Raw genomic sequence first — 21,206 nt, 5'->3', positions numbered from 1 at the left:
CCAGCTTCCATTTTTAATAAGGCATCAACTTTCAATGTTCTACTTCAAATACCCCTGAAAAATCACCCTAATTCTGTGAGAGCTATACTAACATCTCGAGTAAGCTTTCTGTGCACACCAACTGGCAACAGGCGCTGTAAAAATATATGGCAGTTGTGACTTTTAAGATCAGTTATCTTCCAATCATGAGTTCGGACACATCTTGACATGTTTAAAGCATAAACATTGGGTAATTTGATTGTCATGAACTAGTCAGATCGGACACTTTCATTACTTGAAAGTGTATACCATCTAAGGGGCATACAGGCTGACGATCTATTATTTTGCAATTGTAACTCCGATCTTATCCCCACCTCCTTCAAATCTTTATGAGAGTTAGCTATATCTTTTTTCTTCCCTTGTATTGACATCAGTGTGCCCAAAATATTCTCACAAATATTTTTTTAATGTGCATAATGTTTAGATTGTGGTGCATTGTCAAGGTAGACCAGTATGGCAGCTCAAAGAAAATATATTTTTTTGTCCAATTCAATTCCACTGCTTGTCGTTTTCTCTTTCAAGCTTTAGCTTCCTTCCCAAATGTGTGGTCTGGAACATCTTCCAATTGCGTGAGAATATCACCACTAGAATACTCTAGCAGTGATGACCTGCGCTTAACCCTTCCATCAAACATTGCTCTATTTGAATGACATCTATGATCATGAGGTAAATATTGATGATGTCCCATGAAACATAATTTCTAGCTATTTGTTAACCACTGAGATTGTGTATCTTTGTTACAAACAGGACAAGCCATTTTATCTTTTGTGCTCCACCCGGGCAAGTTCTTGTATGCTGATAAATCATTTATTGTCCAAAGTACTACATCATGCATCTTGAATTTTCACGACAAGGCTACATCATATGTACTGACACCCTGTTCCCACAACTCTTTCAACTCTGCCATCATTAGCTATAGATATACGTCTATTTCGTTTCCTGATGAACTTGGCCATAGGATCAGTAGAGTCATTATAAAATAAGGATCCTTCATACACTTCCATGGTGGCAAATTATATGGCATTAATATGATAGACCAAGTGCTATGAGAAGTGCTCATGTTGGCAAATGGATTAAAGTCATCAGTTGCTAAACCAAGGCATACATTGTGAGGTTTTTCGGCAAACCATGGGTACTCATCATCAAATTTCTTCCATCCTAAGAAATCTACAGGATGCGAAAGGAATTGATCATTTTGAACTCTTTCTGTGTGATGTCAAGTCATATTTGTTGTAGTCATCTGGGAAGTAAATAATCTTTGAAGTTGAGCAGTCAACGGAAAATGTCTTAGCACTTTATGGGATATATTATGCTTATTTGATGTCCATCTTTACTCATGACATACTGGACATGAATTAAATTTTGCATATTGCTTCTAGAAGAGAACACAATCATTCTTACATGCGTGGATAATATTATAATCAAATCCTAGCCCTCGTTTCAATTTCTTCGCCTCATAAAAATTTGAGATACTACGTTATCTTGTAAGAGAGCCTATTTAAATAATTCTACCAGCATGTTGATGGCCTTTGCAGAAATATAACAAATAGACTTAATATGGAGCAGTCTCACATTGAATGAAAACTTGCTATGACGGGTGCACCTTTCATACAGTTCTTGTTGTGCATCCTCCCACATTTTTTCAAAGTGTTCATTTCCCTAAAATGATTATGTAGATATTTCTTTTCCATCCCTTGTACCAAATATGTCTGCGCCAAGATCCTCTAACATCTCAGTCATATTCTCTCCATTATCATTACTATCATAAAAAATATCAACATTTATGTTGTCCATGTCAATCTTGTTACCTTCCTCCATTTGATTGAACTGATCGACAAATCTAGCTCCTTTAAAAAATGGTTCGTGATGTAAGACCCAAGGTGAGTATTTAAGGTCGATTCCATTTATGAATAAATGATCCTCCACTACGACCAAATTATATGAACTAAGGTTTTTGCACTTCTTGCACGAGCATCTTATAAATCCTCGATTGTCAACACTTACGCAAGTAAATTCTATGAAAGACTTCACCCATTGTGCATATTCCTTATAGTCTCAACCAAGTCTATCTCCCAACAAAGTCCAACTCTTCTCCATTATAATTTCGTTACTCATCGATTGTCTCTCAACCTAATTCATGGATAAACATTATCGACTATTTTTCATATTCAATCATTACTATCCCATTCATAAGGTAGTTAGTCCTATTGCATTCAAGAGACTATCATCCATATCACATATATACTCAGTAAAAAACTATCATATTAGTTGAAATTTAGACAGTATTTTCCTACAATTCTCCAAGTATTCTAATCACACTAAGTCCTTGACCCTATCCATGGGCCAAGCAACTTACAGACCACACACCCAAAGAATGTTAGGAAATACTGAACCGAAATTTCCAACACCAACAAAAGAGTTTAGACTGAGTATATATGTCATATAGATGATAAAATCTTAAACTGTTTATTTTGGATAATTCAAGAGTTGTACCCAAACATTCTTTAAGAGAATATTTGGTCACAACTCTCAAATGGGTTTAAGGTTCAATTGCATATAAAAACTCAACTACCACCAAGTCCTAACTAATATATTAAACTAATATATGTTATGGATATATTTTATTTAGAGATACTTGAATATTCAAAGAGAATATTGATACTTTATGGTAATCAACGTACGAATAGGAGTTTAGATTGTTTGGAAGGAAATCTACCCGTCCAAACAGTTACTATACCTGTTTGAATAGTTATTATATTTGTTCGAGCTGATATTATACCTGTTTGAACAGCAGTCTACCCGTTCGAACAGTAATCTACCCATTCGAACGCAACCTAACCATTCAGATACAAACATATTCCAGCAATATGCAAACTTGGATATCTAATAAATAAATTATTTCACAATGAAACATTATAATTAACACTATTATCATCACAATATTAAGCATATCTAACCATTTTAAATACCAACATTCATTAAATACCAATTTGTTTTTAAAAAAATACCAAATGGGTTACCTAAAACATTATTTGCCTCAAATTTATTACCAAATCACATTAAAAACTTATAATACTAATCATCAATAAATTATCAAATCACTACAAATCAACACTTAGTAAAAAGTAGAAATTTTACCTTAAATTTGTGCAATCCAATAAGAAATTTGAATCCACAATACCTACATATGTACAAAACATTATAACAAAAACCCTAAATCAAACACAATAAAATAAAATATGTAAATTCGAAATACAAAAAACTAGCAAAAAAAAAAATACATACCTCAAGCCCAAACACTCTTCTACCCTCTCTTCTCTCTCAAGCATCTCTTCTCTCTCACTAGACTTGTTCCTCTCTCTCTCTCTCTCTCTCTCTCTCTCTCTCTCTCTCTCTCTCTCTCCACAACACTCTCTCAAACTCTCAGAAAATCTTTTGGAACTCTCTCTCTCTCTCAAACTTCAATCTGGGTGAAAATGAAATGAAGGAATCGGCTTGAGAATCTATGAAGTTCCATTCGAACTGATATTTTAGTAGTTCAAATGCGAAAATCAACAAACTATGAAATTTTCCCTCCGTCTATTTACCGTTCGAGCAGATATTATTTCACATTCAAACAAAAAATATTAGCATATTCTGATTATTTGGTGCAAAATTTCCCTCCAAACACATTCTACTCTTTCAAATCCGTTCGAACATTTATTTCTGTTTAAATGGATTTGATGTTGGTTCGAACAGATAAATTATAGCATTATATAAGTGTATATAATACACTATATATATTTTTATTAGTATATATTAAAACTTTATACAATATATAATACTAAGTGTCACTAATAGTATAATACTAAGTTACTTATAAATCTATAATACTAAGTATCACTAATAGTATTATACTTATAAGTATCACTATAAGTATAATACTAAGTATTACTAATAGTATAATACTAAGTATCATAATAGTACAAATAGCATAAGAATATGATAACTAATAGTACTATAATACTTTATAATTTTAAGTACTTAGTATATTACTAATAGACAGTACAAGTATATTGAATATAAGTATACTAAGTATCATTATAGAATACACTTACAGGTATATTATATATATACTAGTTAAGTATATTTTACGATATACTATCTATACTCGTCTAATATATAATATATATACTATAGTATATATTATATAGTTACTTATAATATATATAGGATATATATTATACTCTATACTATGTACTATATATAGTTATTTAATATATATTATATATACTATATTATATATATATATACTAGTTAAGAAATTTTTTATTAATACTAATATTAGTATTATAAATTACTATTAGTAATATAATTAATATTTTTTTACATTTTGTACTTATATATATTAGTATTATTATATATTAAGTTTGAACAAATACCCTTTCAGTTTGAACGAATACCCTGTTCGTTTGAATAAATAACGATTATATAACTTGCGATACAGTTTTCTTCTTTGAACATTTCGTGAACATTCCTCCTTCTCCTTCGCCGCTTGCAGCCACCAACTCCACCATGAACTCCACTGTATGTCATCAAAGCTCTCACTTCTAAAAGGTATGGGTCTCTCACACTTCATGATATAGTTTTTTTTTTTTTTTAAATGGTTAGGGTTTTGAGGGGGTCGGATTTTGAATCAATCCGACCCCATTTTGATGTTTTGTGAACAAAATCACAAGAAAACAATCCGAATTAAAACCAAGGATTACGACAAATCCTTGGTTTTTAAATTCGAGGTTGAGTTGACTTAGCTATCCTGTTTTGCTCAATTTCTGTTCGAATGGGTCAGTATCTATTCGAATGGATTTGAAGCTTATTCAAATGAAAGATGTTGTATGCCAGCGCTTATTTGAATGGATTGGAATTCGTTCAAATGGGGAGTTTCCAAACAGCTTTATTTCAATTCGAACAGAATATGTTGAGTTCAAACGACCAAAAATGGCCATTCAAACACGAATTCCAGTGTTCAGATGTGGTTGTTGCCTGTTGGAATGAACAAGATAACTAGTTTCAATAGAATATGTTGTGTTCGAACAAATTATTTCAATTCATTTCAATATAGTATACTTCTTCAATAATATAATTACATAATTATATTCTTACTTCCCTTGTTGTTTTGTGGATCAACAGTATACTAATGGCAAGTAGTGGAAGAAAATGTTCCCGAGATCAGACAGGCCAAAGTAGCAGAGCAGCTCTTACTCAACACGCCCCAAGATCTATACGAGTTGAGCTGGAGATCATTCTGAATGACTTCCACGATATTGCTTGGGAGGGACATTGATTTGTCAGCAGATGAGCACATCATATCTTGAGATGGTCGGTGAGTTTTACCATGCCATGGGAGAGAAGCCTGGTGAGGCTCTATGCTACAACTTATCAGTCCGAGGAGTAAGTATCATCTTCTCTCCTCTCATTATTGCAGAGTTTCTTAATCTTCCGTGCATGCCCGGCACATATCCTACAGCGGTTGTGGCTGCTACATTAAGAGCAGCGGCTGCACCATCTGATGCAGACACACCAGCCACATCCTCATTGCTAGCACCGGATGTAGAGACCAATGAGCTAGATGCTGGCTCGGATGATAGGGACTGTGGCTATGATCTAACTGATGATGGCCTTACAGACGATCAGGTTCGTTAGTTACTGCAAGACCCTTCGACTCCTCCATATGATGGTGGTAAGGTGATCCAACAGGCTGACTATGTAGCATTTTTCATAATGATTAATCTAATTGTTGGGTATAACATCGGCCTGAAAATACACAATACTAATTTAGGGATCGAGCGAGCTTGATTTCTATTACGGATAGCACAGGGGGAGGGGATTGATCTGGCATTGTATTTCTTCCTCCACATTCGATTGGAGTCACGCTATTCGAGTGGAGGTAATTTAACATTTGAACTCCTGCTTCATAATTTGGCCATGCTCCACCAATAGAGCACATTCTGCAATAGCAAGTGTCACTTGTCAAAGACTCTTGCAGCACAGGATAGTGGTACGCCTATCGATCTAGCTTCTACTGCTGTTGTCGGTGTTGAGAGATGCTGCTTTTCGATAAGGTACGAGCTTTATTGGTGGAGCACTGCCAAATTATGAATCAGAAGTTTATTGAGCCCATTATAGAGAAGCTTAAGGAGCTGGATGGATGCCTAACTATCTTACATGAGGATTTTGATTTATTGAACAAATAGATATTGTTAGTTATTATTTTACTTTTTTATGTTGTATTGAACAGTAGAGTTTTGGGATGTAATTAATGTATAGTTTTTATTTTTAGTATTTGCTAGCCTTTTTTTGTTAATTATGTTTTCTTTTCATTATATGTAACGTTCACGATAATAGAAAAAGTGACGCTATCTTTAAATTAATATTTATTTAACTAAAATATTTGTAAATTAATTACATAAAATTAATTTATGAATTCGTAAATATTTTAATTCATTGTAAATCATAATATATACATTTTTTTTTAATTTTGAAAATGATAACAAATTAATGGAAAAAATATGTATTACTTTTATATTTTGGATCTTTTTAACAATATATTATTACAATTAAACAATCTTGTTTGAACGCTTGTTTATGCATTAAAACAAGGTAATCACCGTTCAAATATTTATGTTCTGTCTGAACAGATTATTCACCATTCGAACAAGCTTAATTATTTGTTCAAACATAATGTCATTAGTTTGAATGGTTTATACTTTTTGAGACGATCTAATTCATCTTAGAATATCATGTTCGAATAGATATTTATTTGTTCGAATGTGTTTATAAAGTTTTTCATATTTTGAGATGAAATTTAAATTTCATTTCCAAAAAGTACTTTTAGGGACGAAATTTATTTCCTCCTTAACAAATTTGGTCCCTAAAAGTCAAATTTGTTGTAGTGAAAGGTGTGTATGGCCTTTATAAGGGGCGTGCTTCGCACAACGTAATAATGGTGAGGAAGAAAAACTACTTCACCCATTGTACAGTGAAGGAGAATGGAGAAAAACTGGAATTTCTCTTTCGGTTTTGCCGCTATCTTTATGTTCTAGAAGCACTGTAAGTGTTATTTTTCATTCAATTAATTATTTTAAATATTATTTTAATGTTTATTTATGTGCAGATTTTTGAATTTATTTTTGTGAACATGTCTATCCGAATTTTTAATTAAGTTGCAAATAAAACCTTATGATTTTTGAATTTATTTTTGTGAACATGTCTATCCGAATTTATTTTTGTGTTCAACGATTAATTGTTCTTGCTTCATGTCAATTGATAGAGATAGAATTATGGACATGGGTTCAATCACGATTTTCTCATAATCTTGAATCATCTTAATCAATTGAGAATGATAATTGAGTTGAAATATTATATATTTAGAATCAATTATTTTATTTATTTTATTATATTATTATTAGTTTTATATAAAAAAATATTAAGATGAATAAATTTGAGTTGTGATTTATATTAGTTAATAGTATGGTTTACATTTAATTTTAGAACTTATGATTTAATTGAATAATTTTTTTTTTATATCCACAACATCTATTTTTTTATGTATTTTATTATTTTTATTTTATTTTATTTATCAATATATGCAATCATGGGTTAAAAGATATGGAGTTTTGAGTTTTTAAAAATCTCACACATTGAACGGCCCGACTTTTTCTTTTTGGGTTTGGACGCACAGGGATTTGAATTGGCCTTACTTGCATTTTGGGCTTTTGCACACCGCACGAAAGGAATTCATTTTCGTATTGGGCATTTCACGCTGCATGGGAAAGAGTGAATTGATGCTTTGCATTTTGAGAAAGTGGGGGCGTTGTACGAATTTAATTCGATATAAATGACTTTTGGCATTTTTTTTTTTTTTTTTTTTTGAAAAGATGACTTTTGGCATTGGACTTTGTCCTGGGGCCGACAACATATATATTCTATTGGGCATTTCAGCGCTGCAGATTTATTTTTCTTTGGGTGGAATTCACGCTGCAAGAGACGTGGGGGGTTATTCATTTTTTTCTTTTCATTGACGAACTCTAGCATTGTTGAAGAGTTTTTTAAGAAGTCTAATTATTACTATATTTCAATCTTTTTTATTATTTTCAATCTCTATCTCTATCTATTTGATTTGATCTTTTTATTCTATATTTTTTATTTAATTTTAATTTGAAATTTATAGTATATTTTTAATATTTTTGACTTAAAAGTTTAGGTATTTTATTTAGTATTTATTTTATTTTATATTAGTTATTTTTTTCTTATTTATTTAAGTTTTCATTAAATATACATTACAATTACATTTTAGATTGATTAAAAGATAATTAGGACTTAAATAAATTCAATTTCATTTTTTAATTTTAAGATTAATTAAAATTATTTAGCGTAGTTGAGTCATTAATTGTTAATTTCAATTTGTTAATCTTTTACTTTCTATTTCAATACTCAAAAATTTAAAAATATGAATTTAGTCCATGACTAGTGCTAGCCCTGCTCATCCGGGTTCCGACCTGGGAATCCGGGTAGACCCAAACCGGAATCCGGATTTCAAATCTGGGCCGGAACCCGGACCGGGTTAGCCCGGGTCATAAACGGGCCGGAACCCGGATGAATCCGGGTTTTCAAAACCCGGATTGGTTCCGGATTGAACCCGGGTCTTTTTTTTTTTTTTAATAAAAAAAAAAAAAAACCCATATAAAAGCCTAAATGTATCCAAGAATAAATTTTTTAATAAGGGCCGAAACCTGGGTCTGATTTTTTTTTATAAAAAACAAGAATAAATTTGAAGATGCTTGATACAACAATCATAGATAATTTTCACCTCACATCCCATATTTTTAAGGTGGTTAACATCAATGAGCATCAGTGGAGGTGAGTCTGGGGCTGGGGAATGCGAATACAAAGATGGGGGGAGAACCATCATACCATAGAATGACAAGATATCACATGTTCAGTGTCATTAGCCAAAGAAATATTGTTCCCTAGAACAATGGCATCCAATAATTACACCTTGCATATCTTACAAGGAAATATATCACCAATACGGAATTAAAATTGCAGAATAGTTGCCAAACTGAAACCTTAGGAATCAGTAACAAAGTGAGAGAGTAACCTCATCAGCACATTTCCATTAACTAGAAAATTCATAACTAAGCAAAAGCAAAAAAAATTTAATTCAAATGCAAGTAGCCATATTTTTAATATGGCATTATCTGCTGTTTCTTTCACCGAGCATTTTTCTTTTCTTTTTCTTTTATATTTTCCATTTCTAGCAAAGCTTTTACCAAGCTGGCAACATAGAACTGATGTAGCAATTGAAACACAAACGTAATCTAAGATATTACAAAGTAAAGTTCAGTTCTCCTCTTCCTCACCATGATGATGTCTGCACACGGAGAATAATTAATACATTAGCACCGAGTCTACAAACTAACACAAACCCATACAACCAAGACCATCTACAACATAGATATTAACATATCCCTCATCATCACTGTATAAAGAAAAATGTGCAGATTGCAATCAGAGAAAACAACCAAAAGATTAGAATCCACTACTAAAAGGGCCTGTTTTTCCAGAACAGAGTCTAAAAATCACCAGAAAACACCACTGGCTACCACTTAGTAGTTTTTTCTGATATTTTCTGGGAAAAGAGCGTGAAAGCAATGCAAGGGAAACATTCCATATCACTGTGCACAGATGATCCACTCCTAAGAAAAAAGAAAAAAAAAATCTGAAACTAGAAAGTAAGAGCTGAGTACAAAAACAGACCAAAATTATTGAAACAGGATCTTACAGTTTCGTCAGGAACAACTGCATATCTCACTGACGGTGAGACCCAAGTTTTGCCTATCCAAAGAAACATTTACAACAGATTCAAAAATCAAGAAAAATATTGTTGAGTTACGAACCAAAAAGAAGTATTTATAACATATACAACAAACATACTCATAAAAACATTACAGATCTAACCCATAAAAATACTCCTCAAACAAACCCAAAATCAACAAAGAGAGAAAAAAAAAAAACAAAACAAAAAGAATAAGACATACCCGAGGATGAAAACGAAGGCACGATGATAAAAATGACTCTTTGATCGGCAGAGGAGCTTAGGGTTTCGGCGTGAGACAGGAAAGAGAGAGAAGAGAGAGCGAGACGAGGAGGAAGACAGAGACGACCCGTATTTTAAAACCTAATGAAAACGAGCGAAAGAGGGCGAGAGAGTGAGAGAGTGAGCTAGGTTTCGGCGAGAGAGTGAGAGAGATGAAGCGAAAGGGGGCGGAAGGCTGAAGACGATGAAAACCTAATGAAAACGAGCGAGTTTGGTTTTTACATAAACCGGGTACCGGATTTTAAAAGCGGTACCCGGGTTAGACAACCCGTATCCGGACCGGACAGTTCCGGATTTTGCAATATGGATTTCGGACCGGATTAAATCCGGGCTGAAACCCGAAACCAGAATCCGGTTATCCGGATTCCGGACCGGGCCGGATTTAAATCCGGCCCGATTGAACAGCCCTAATTAGTGCCCTCTTTATTTCCGTTGCACTCTTTCATTTATTATACGTATCACCACTTTTGTTTGTGAAACTTTTCACTATTTTATACGTTTTTGAATTGAAACAAATTTTTTCGAGGAGACGATTTAGAAATTTTATTTATAATTATTACACGACATCCTCCTGTACTTGGGATAGCATTTGTGCTACTCATTTTTGAATAAGTCAAGTTTTTGGCGCCGTTGTTGGGGACAGTTGTCTAACTTAAATTTAAACTCGTTATTTTTTTAAATTTATTTTTCACTATCTTATCTCTGAATACACGTTTCACTTGTCATCTACTACTCAATCGCTTGAACCTGATTTATGTTTTTTAGACTGATGTTTCATATCATGGGTGAGAGACAGTTCAAATAGGTTTCTTAGAGTTGAGAGTAGTATACACAGCTCAGAGATAGATAGCTCTTGTGTCTCTTCTATGAGCGAGGATATTGAAATTGAACAAAGCATGGCTGCACCTGCATCACGCACTCTTAAGGATTATTTGCAACCTACTCGCACCACTACATCTTCATGCATTGTTTTATCAAATGATATACTTAATTTTTTTTATTAAGCATTGAATGAGATTAGTGATACCTCAGTTCTATGGGATGGATTCTGAGAGTCCTTACCAGCACCTGATAGATTTTGAGTTGGCTTACACTACTTTTATTACTAGAGCCATTAATGATGAATTTATTAGACTTCGTTTATTTCATTTCTCTTTAAAAGATAAAGCGAATATTTGGTTTAATTCTTTGAGGTCTAATTCTATCTCTAGTTGGTCTGATATGCAACGTGAATTCTTACAAAAAGAATTTCATTTTCAGAGAACTCAGTTTTTGCAAGAGCAAATCAACCAATTCAATCAGAAACCTTATGAGACTTTTCAGGCCAGTTGGAAAAAATTTAAAGATTTGGTAAACATCTATCTACATCATGGTTTTGAATCTTAGATGTTGGTGAGCCATTTTTACACTAGTCTCACTCTAGAATGCAAGAAATTTATTTAGATGATGTGCAATAGGGAATTCTTTAGCAAGGAATCTAATAAAGCACTATCATTTTTTGACTATCTTGTCAAGAGTGCACAATAGTGGAACACTCAGACTGATTGAGTGCCATTAACAGCACAGCCACTAAGGGCTATTTCTGGTAGGGGCATATATGAGTTTAAGGAGGATACTGATATTCAAACCTGAATAGCTGCATTAGCTAGAAGACTGGAGGTTATGGAAATGAAAAAATTGAATGTATTAAAAGTAGTAGAGGCATGCTCTATATGCACTAATTCGAACTATAAGACTTAGGACTGCCCGATTATGTTAGTATTTTAGGAAAGTGGGTTTGAGTAGATGCAATCAGCTAACTAGGCTAACAGAGCACATAATTAGCCTTTTTCCAACACATATAATCCTGGGTGGAGGAATCATCCAAATTTCTCATGGAGAAATGATCAGCCTGGCCGGTCTTCACCATCTTCGTAGCAGCCATTTCATCAAGGTGCTCCTCAGCACCAGTATCAGCCATATCAGAGTTTCAAAGCTATCATTTTATAGCGCCTCTTGGATTTTAGCCTCATGTAGCTACACAAAGTTCTTAGCTTCAATCATTTGTAAAGAAGTCTCTGCACGATAGTATGGCACAGATGGCCAATACACTTCAGCAATTCATGCTGATTCAGGCCACCATAAACAAGTAGAATACTCAAGCCATAAATGAGGTTGTGTGGCACCATTAATAAGATGAGCACGACCTTGAACACTCTAAAGAAAGGGAAATTTCTAGCACAGTCTCAGCCTAATCATCAAGTATATAGACAACAACAACAATAGTAAGTGCATAATGTCTGAGGGAATGTTATTGAGACAGCGAAGGCCGTTCTTAATTTGAGAAGTGGAAAGGAAGTTCGCCTACCTGAGATGACCATGGACAGACCAGTAGTTGGTTCTAAAGCTGATGATGTAACAATGACTGATGAAGCTGAGAAAGACCTAAGGGAAGTGAGGCTAGAGTCAAAGAAGCCTATGAGCGAAGAGGCTAAAACTAGCAGGGGGTAGCAACTTATGGTTCCCTATCCTTAGAGATTGGAAGCTGGCCAAAAGAATAAATATCACACTAAGATTCAGGAGATTTTCAAGCAAGTAAATAGCCATACAACAATTTGTGAAGGACTTGTGTATAGTGAAGCGGAAGCTGAATGTGAAGAAGAAAGTCTTCCTAACATAGCAAGTTAGTGCACTGATATTGAACGAGACTCCTCAAAAGTTTGGAGATCCCGACTCTTCCCACATTTCCATTATGATTGGTGAGTCACACATTGGGAGAGCCCTACTTGATTTGGAGAGTAGTGTGAACTTGCTACCATTCTTAGTGTATGAGCAATTGGGACTGAGTGAGCTGAAAAAGACCTCCATCATGCTACAGTTTGCTGACAGATTAATTAAAGTGCCAAAAGGTATAGTTGAAGATGTGTTGGTCTAGGTGGACAAATTTACTACCCAGTGAATTTTGTAGTTCTTGACATGCAGCAGCCAGTCTCCACTATTCACCATGCGCTTGTCATCTTTGGACGCCCATTCTATGCTATTTTCAATGCACTTATCAATTGTCGAAGTGGAGTACTGAAGCTCACTTTTAGGAATATGACATTGGAGATGAATGTGTTCAACGCTTGCAAGATGTCTAGTGGATGCGATGATTCAGATGTGCATGTTCTTAATATGGTGTATGATTTTGACGTTTCAGAGTTGTTATCAGTATTTGATTCTAAGAGTGCATCTGAGGATGGCTTTCCTAAGCAGTCCGAAATTCTTGTTGAGACAATTCCTTCGTCATTAGAGTTGACAAAATCATATGGGCAATTGACAGAGACAACTAGGTCTCTTCAATTATCAGATGTGAGTTACACAAGTAATTGGCATAGGCTAGTCTTCGAAGCTCTTGATTTATCAGGAGCCATGAAGTCATTAGAAGAAGAAGTCTCAATACTAGAGTTGAAGCCACTACCCAAGAATTTGAAGTATATTTTTCTGGGCCCAATTGAGGATACATTTCTGGTGGTCATTTCTTCTTAGCTTACTTCGAAGTAGGAAGGAAAATTATTAATAGTTCTAAGATATCATTGAGAAGCTATAGGTTGGACTATTGTAGACATCAAAGGTATTGACCCTTCAATTTGTACCCACAACATTTTTCTAGAAGGAGATGCGAGACCAGTTCGTGATGCACAGTAGAGATTGGATCCTACCATGAAGGAGGTGATGAAGAATGAAGGGATGAAATTGTTAACTATGGACATCATCTATCCTATCTCCGACAGCAAGTGGGTAAATCCGACACAGGTAATCAAAAAAAAAATCTGATTTAACTGTTATTGAAAATGCTAATAGTGAGTTGATCCCGACTAGGAAGGTAACGGGCTGAAGAATGTGTATTGACTACTGAAAGTTAAATTCGGTCAATCAAAAAGATCAATTCCCATTACCTTTCCTAGATTAGATTTTAGAAAAAATAGCTGGAAATACTTTTTATTGTTTCTTGGATGGCTTTTTTGGTTATTGTCAAATTGCCATCGCATCAGAAGATCAAGAAAAGACCACCTTCACTTGCCCTTTTGGTACTTTTGCTTTTAGATGAATCCAAATCGGCATCTCAAACCTAGGCGAAAACTCCATGCGAATGCCCTCTGCAAATTCTTCGAAAATGTTTAGCTACAATGATCAAAACGAAGTTAATTCCACACCAAGAAAAGTTAATATTTTCACTATAGCACCACCAACCGAATCCAACAACCTTACCCCCTACTGCAGTCAGATTTCTCTTTTGTCTTCAAGCTCAGAAATTTAGTCAACAAGGGGCACAAAAGAAATGGTATAGAATATTCATAAAAGCAATATGTCAGTAGAAACCAATCAATTACCATGGCAAACCCAATGGCATCAAATAAACACAGCAATGAACGGATTTAAATCCCAACATCAAACGAATGGACTTGGCTTTCAACTAGCCCATTTAAGTGAGTCTACTTGCAACACCACAAGCCAAATGGAAACAAGGCCTCTCTTCATGAGTCCACAAGACCTTCATGCCGATAGATCAACCAACAGAAACAGAAGCTTTATACAAATAGATGCAAGGCTTGAAGCACTCACCTACAAACTGAAGCCCACCAATGTAGGAAAAAAACCACTTCACATCCCAACCGAAAGCAGCCCATACAAATTTTAGAAAACTTTATACAAACAGCTTCAGTTGATTTCAACCCAGGTAACCCAACGATCATGGCTGCTTCATACACACCTCCATACATCAACTTAGATCAAAGCCATTCTCAGATAACCATCCAACTCATTCAAGATTCTAGCCCCCTAAGTGAAACTAGACCCATGCACGAAGAATATGCTACACCAACACAGGAACCATCAAAAGGAAAAGAAAAAGCCCCAAGTGTACAGAGCCTCACTCAAACAAGTTATCCATCAGAGGGATCCAAGCTTCAACTTCAAAATCAGACCCAAGCACTTCTCCCATCCAAAAGACATCAAGAGGTAGAAATTTTTGAAGCCCCAACAAGGAAATCCCAACGCCTTTTAAAAACAGAGAAAAGAGAGAAATTGGATAGCATGGAAAAAAATCCACAGTCAGAGGAATCATCAATGGCTCTTACTCTTCTGGAAATGCACTCAGGAAAGATGGGCAAAGAGAAAAAATGAAAAGGGAAAGCAAGAGTCAATCCCTACAATAGGCCGACTACCTACCCCCAAGGAATGTCCAAAATTGCCAATGAGGCAGGCTTCAAAATGCCTTCACAAGCCAAATGAGAACACTAGTCTAGAATTGCAAGGGTTTGGCCTGACCCAAAGGTAATCAGAAATTTAAGGGCCAATATTAGGAAATATAACTCTAAAGTAATCTTTTTTGTCGGAAACTATGGTAACAAAAGGGCGTACCATATCTGTTGTAAATAGTATAGGTTTCCATGTTTTTGTAAGCTTTCTAGCTGTTTGTACAAAAGGGGGACTACTTCTTATGTGGAGATCGGGTGTAGATATAGAACCGGTCAATATTAATATGAATGCAATCTTCGTTTTGATGTACTTTGATCCCTCTCATCACCCTTGGCTAATGGCTTACGTTTATGCTCTAGCGCAACAAAACCTTAAAGCCAATTTTTGGAGTCATCTAGACTCAATCCAACCAGCCTTTCAAGGCCCTTGGATTTGTATGGGAGATTCCAATGATGTGATAAATCAACAAGAGAAATATGGGGGGTGCCCATTTCTTAACAATCAAAACCATGGTCTTAAAGCTATAATGGATAGACATGATCTCATAGACATTGACTACTCAGGCCCAAAATATACATGGACAAATAACAGGAGTGGTATGGCACTCATCAGAGAAAGAATAGATAGAGCGATTGCAAATCAAGACTAGAGATTACTATTTCCTTATGCATCATTACAACATCTAGCGTCGTCAGCCTCAGATCATCACCCTCTACTACTACAAACGACCAACAATCAAAAATCTGTCACCTCTTTCAAATTTGAAGAATTCTAGATCCGTGAACCTCTTAGTCAGAACATCATTCAAGAAGATTGGAGTAAACCTTTTCAGGGAAACCCAGCATATATACTATGCCAAAAAATCCAAGCAACAAAAGAAGCCCTCAAACTCTGGAACAAAAATTATTTTGGGCGAATTCAAAATAATATACAAAATCTGGAAGTAGAGTTACTGGAGGTGCAAAGCAAATCCATGAGCGAATTCAACCAGGAAAGAGAAAAATACCTTCAACACAATCTCCATAAGCAAAGAGAATATGAAGAATCACTGTGGCACCAAAAGTCAAGGATAGCATGGCTCATCTCAACAGACCTCAACACCAAATTCTTCCATTCAACAATGACGATCAGAAGAAGAAGAAACTCAATTGACACCATAAAGCTAAATTCAGGTAATTGGTCTTTAAATCCAACTCTTATAGAGAATGCTTTCATTAATCATTTTCGGTCCATATATACTTCTACAAATCCAAGTTTCTCGGAAACTTTGGAAGATTTATTTGAGAAGCAAATCATTGATCAAGAGAATGAGAACCTTTAAGCAGTGCCAAGTGAGATAGAAATTTTTGGTGCTCTCAAACAAATCCCAAACCATGAAGCACCTAGCCCGAACGGTATGACAGTACTCTTCTACAGGCATTATTGGAATATTATCAAAAAAGAGGTGGTCGGAGAAGTATAGAATTTTTTCAGGAGTGGTAAATTGCTAAAGTAAATTAACCATACCAATATAGGCGTTATTCCAAAAATTCAAAACCCGAACAATCCGAGCCACTACCTCCCAATTAGTCTCACAAATGTCATCTACAAAATCATGGCCAATCACTTTAAAGCCACATTAGATGCCATTATATCCTCTCTAAAAACAGCCTTTGCTCAGGACGCAATATCAAGGAGAGCACTAGAATTGCTCATGAACTTATCCATCATCTCAAGAGGAAAAAAGGCCAAAAAGCTCAAATGGCAATAAAGCTTGATATGGAGAAAACCTTTGATTGGGTAGAATGAGATTTTTTATTCTAGGTAATGAAGCAAGTGGGATACAACTCAGGGCAAATAAATTTGATCAAAGAATGCATAACCACAACAACATTTTCCATCCTCATTAATGGTTTGCCCTGTGGATTCTTCAAAGCACGAAGAGGACTAAGGCAAGGACATCCAATCTTTCATTTCCTCTTTATTCTAGTTACTGAAGTGTTATCTAGAATTCTTTTAAAAGTGGAAGCAATGAAGAAAATAAAAGGGATAAAAATCAGTAGACACAGCCCACCAATCTCTCACCTTCTATTCGTAGATAACACGATCATATTTGCAAAAGCAATCACAGAAAGTGCTCAAGTAATCTCTGAAAGCCTAGCAAAATTCCAACAGTGGTTGGGACAAAAGATTAATATGCAAAAATCTACCATCTTCATGACAAGGAATGTAAACCCAGTCATAAAGTCAAAAATCCACTCATACAAAAACTCTTTAGAAAAAATGAAATATTTGGGCCTCCCAACATCCATTGGCAGAAACAAAAAAGAAAACTTTCAAGAATTATTAAACTGAGTGGAGAAAAAACTAGAAGGGTGGAAATTAAAACTAATTTCCCAAGCGAGCACCATCCCCACTTATTTCATATCTACTTTTCAGCTCCCCAAAACAGTGTGCAAGACATTAGATACGAAATTCAAAAATTTTTGGTGGAGTTTCACAAAAGAAAAGACCCATAACTTGACTCTCAAATCATGGAAATCAATATGCTAACCAAAAATCAACGGGGGTCTCGGAATAAGGCAAATGACAAACATGAACCAAGCACTACTCACAAAAAGAGGATGGAATATGAGTGAAAGCAAGAATGGTCTTTGGTACAATCTACTAGCTACAAAATATCTCAACAACTCATATTTTTGGCAAGCAACACAAAGAAAATCATACTCTTACTTATGAAAAGGAATCTTACAAACAAGAAATACTCAGAAAAAGGAGATGCCTACAGATCAACAATGGCCTCACGACTGATATTTGGGATGCACCTTGGATACCAATAGCAGAGAACTTCAGATCAAGACCACTACAAGATATGAATCAAGCCCACTCAAAACTTAAAGTTTCGGACATCATCACTGGCAACCCAAGACACTAGGACCTAGAGAAAATATAGAATTTATTTGAGCAAAAAAGCATCCACGAAATACAAAAAATTCCTCTACTGATCTTCTCTCAAAATCAAGACAAAATGATCTGAGCCTCATCCAAGAGTGGATAATTCACTGTTAAATCGACTTATTAAGTGATAGTAGAAGGACAAGAAATGAATCAACAGAATGAAGTCCAAAACCAAAACCTCTTCAAGTCAATCTGGAAACTGAAAATTCATGAAAGACACAAATTATTAATGTGGAAGCTGCTTTGGAACATCCTTCCAACAAAAACTCAAGTGAAAGAAGTTATATCAAGCTCAACTTCAGAAGTGTGTCCACTCTGCAATCAAGCTAAAGAATCCACACTTCATCTTTTTATCAATTGTCCCATAGTGAGAATACTATCGAGTCAAAGTTCATGGCCACTAAACTTAGGAAATTTGCTGATCCACTCAATTTTAGATTGGATAAGAATGATAATCTCTCCCAAGGAAGAACTAAGACTTCAAGACACAAAGATACACCTTTTTCAACTATTTGCAGTCATATCTCTAGACTTCATCTGGAAGAAACGAAACAACATTGTATACAATCAACTCATTTTCTCACTGGATACAGCCAAATCTCAACTGAGCCGCATTTATCTTAACTATTAAGAAGCCTGGAAAGGAAAAAAAAGTAAGAAAAATGGCAACCTCCACGCAGCAACTACCTCAGCTACTCATTTGATGCTGCAGTCAGAGATTCTTTCTCCACAATTTCTGTTCTTTGTAAAGATCACCACGGCAACATCCTACAAATTCAGACCAAAAAAGTATCCTCGACAAATCCTCTAATGGCTGAAGCATTGGAAACTCTCCTAGCCACAAACTTGGTGGCCTCATCTCAACACACTTGGGTAATTTTTGAAGGAGACTCTCAACAGGTTATCTCAGCTATAGAAGATTCCTCATCAGTAGTAAATTGGCAGATTTCTCCCATCATAAAAGACATCCAACACTTACTAGCTCTTCTTGAAAACTGAAAAATATTCAAGATCCATCGAACTGCAAATCGATGTGCGCACTTAGTGGTGCAATGTGCAGCAACCAATCTTATTTTTGGAAGCATGCCCCTAAATAGATCTTTTAGTTTTTTTCTATTTGATCCACCTTAAACTTTGTACCCCATAACATTTCTTATTATATATACTACAAGCTTGATTGGAAAATATATATATATATATATAGGAGAGATCTTGGGGTACACGTGAGGGAATAGGGATGTGAAGGGTGAGGGGCGTAGTGATAAAAAAAATAATAATAATAAAAGGAAGGAGAGTCAAATTGGAAAAAGGAAAGATGCTCTCCAAATCAGACTAATAGACCTCTGGGGGCATACAATGAAAATCCAGAGAAACAAAATGGACTCCGCGGCAGTGCATATGGGGAGAAAAAAAAATAAACTGGAGGTATCTCCTATTCTTTACAGCTATGTTTACGCTTTTGAGAATAGTGTAATTTCTATTTTTCTTTAATTTCTTTTTAATATTGCATTAATATTTATTTATGTTCAGATTTTGGAGTTTATTTTCACGAACAGCAAACTTGATTCATATTTTGGTAAAAAAAAACTGAATATCTTTTGTAATTTGTTTTAACAAAAATAAGTGATGATTTGGCTTGATTTTTTTTTTTTTAAAGAACGTACCTTAGAATATTTCTTCAAAAAAGATCATAATGATATTATATTCTATTATAATGTAATTGTTAAAGGAAAGTAAATTTTTAATTTTTCACACATACTTTTCAACGATGCTTTTAGTTTTAGTTGAGCTTAATTTGTTTGTTAAATTTTTTATAGGTATAACAAAATAGACAAAAGCTAGATGCATCTTACTAATAAATTTTCTACAACATATGTAGAAGGGTAAACCAATTTATTAGTATTGCACGTGGTCATGCAGAAAAACTGGGTAGGATCAAGTGTCTATGTGTTAAGTGTAAGAATGGGTATATTATAGGACCATAAATTTAGTGGAAGATCATATATTCATTAAAGGAATTGATAAGAATTACACGCAATAGGTATTTAATGGAGAAGATGAAATATGGAATAAAAATCAGGTTCGTGACAATGCTAATGGGAATGGCTAGGTAGAAAATGTTGACGATGTTGAAGAAATGTTAGATGGTGTTTACATGGGAAAATTTATGGATTCCAATGTAGGAGGGTCTTCCACTAGCCAAGGTTCCACAATGGCAAAATTGAGAAATAGAAATGTTGAACAGTTGTGGGAAGATTCGCAACGTCAATTTTATCTAGGTAATGTGAATTTTTCAAAATTGGCTTTTATTGTGAGGCTGCTCCATTTGAAGACAATTAATTATTGGAGTAATAAGTCAATTGACATGTTGATTAACATGTTGAGAAAGGCACTTCCCATTGGAGAGTCATTGCCAAAGTCATACCATTAGGCAAAACAATTGAGGTGAGATTTGGACTTTAATTATGATAAGATAGATGCATGCAAAAATGATTGTGTACTTTTTAAGAAAGAGCATGCTAGTAATCAAGAGTGTCCTATATGCAAAGAGATGAGACAAATTGACAATGACAAAAAAGACAAGACAATTCCTTGTAAGGTGTTACGATATTTTCCATTGAAGCCAAGGTTGCAAAGGTTATTTATGGAAAAAAGACAACTAAGGATATGAGATGGCACAGAGAAAAACGCATTTAGGATTTGAATAATTTGAGACATCCAACCAACTTTGTGGTTTGGAAAGAATTTGATAAATCGCATCAATGGTTTGCTTAAGAATCTCACAACGTTCGACTTGGATTGGCAGCATCTGGTTTTAATCTATTTGGTAACATGAGCACATCTCACAGCATGTGGCCGATGATACTTATGT

The 21,206-nt window shown here is 34.8% G+C and overlaps 1 long non-coding RNA gene across 1 annotated transcript; it reads right to left on the bottom strand.

The window, feature by feature from the left end:
- Positions 1–9,131: 9,131 nt before the first annotated feature.
- LOC122280459 lies at positions 9,132–10,496 on the bottom strand. The gene is made up of 2 exons (XR_006229913.1): positions 9,863–10,496; positions 9,132–9,451 (listed from the first exon to the last, which is right to left on the bottom strand). It is a non-coding gene; the product is annotated as an uncharacterized LOC122280459 (long non-coding RNA).
- Positions 10,497–21,206: the final 10,710 nt, after the last annotated feature.

The sequence above is a fragment of the Carya illinoinensis genome, chromosome 11 (assembly GCF_018687715.1).
Source record: "Carya illinoinensis cultivar Pawnee chromosome 11, C.illinoinensisPawnee_v1, whole genome shotgun sequence".
Classification (NCBI taxonomy): domain Eukaryota; kingdom Viridiplantae; phylum Streptophyta; class Magnoliopsida; order Fagales; family Juglandaceae; genus Carya; species Carya illinoinensis.
The sequence above is the reverse complement of the archived record's forward strand: the minus strand, read 5'-3'. Positions and strand labels throughout refer to the sequence as shown.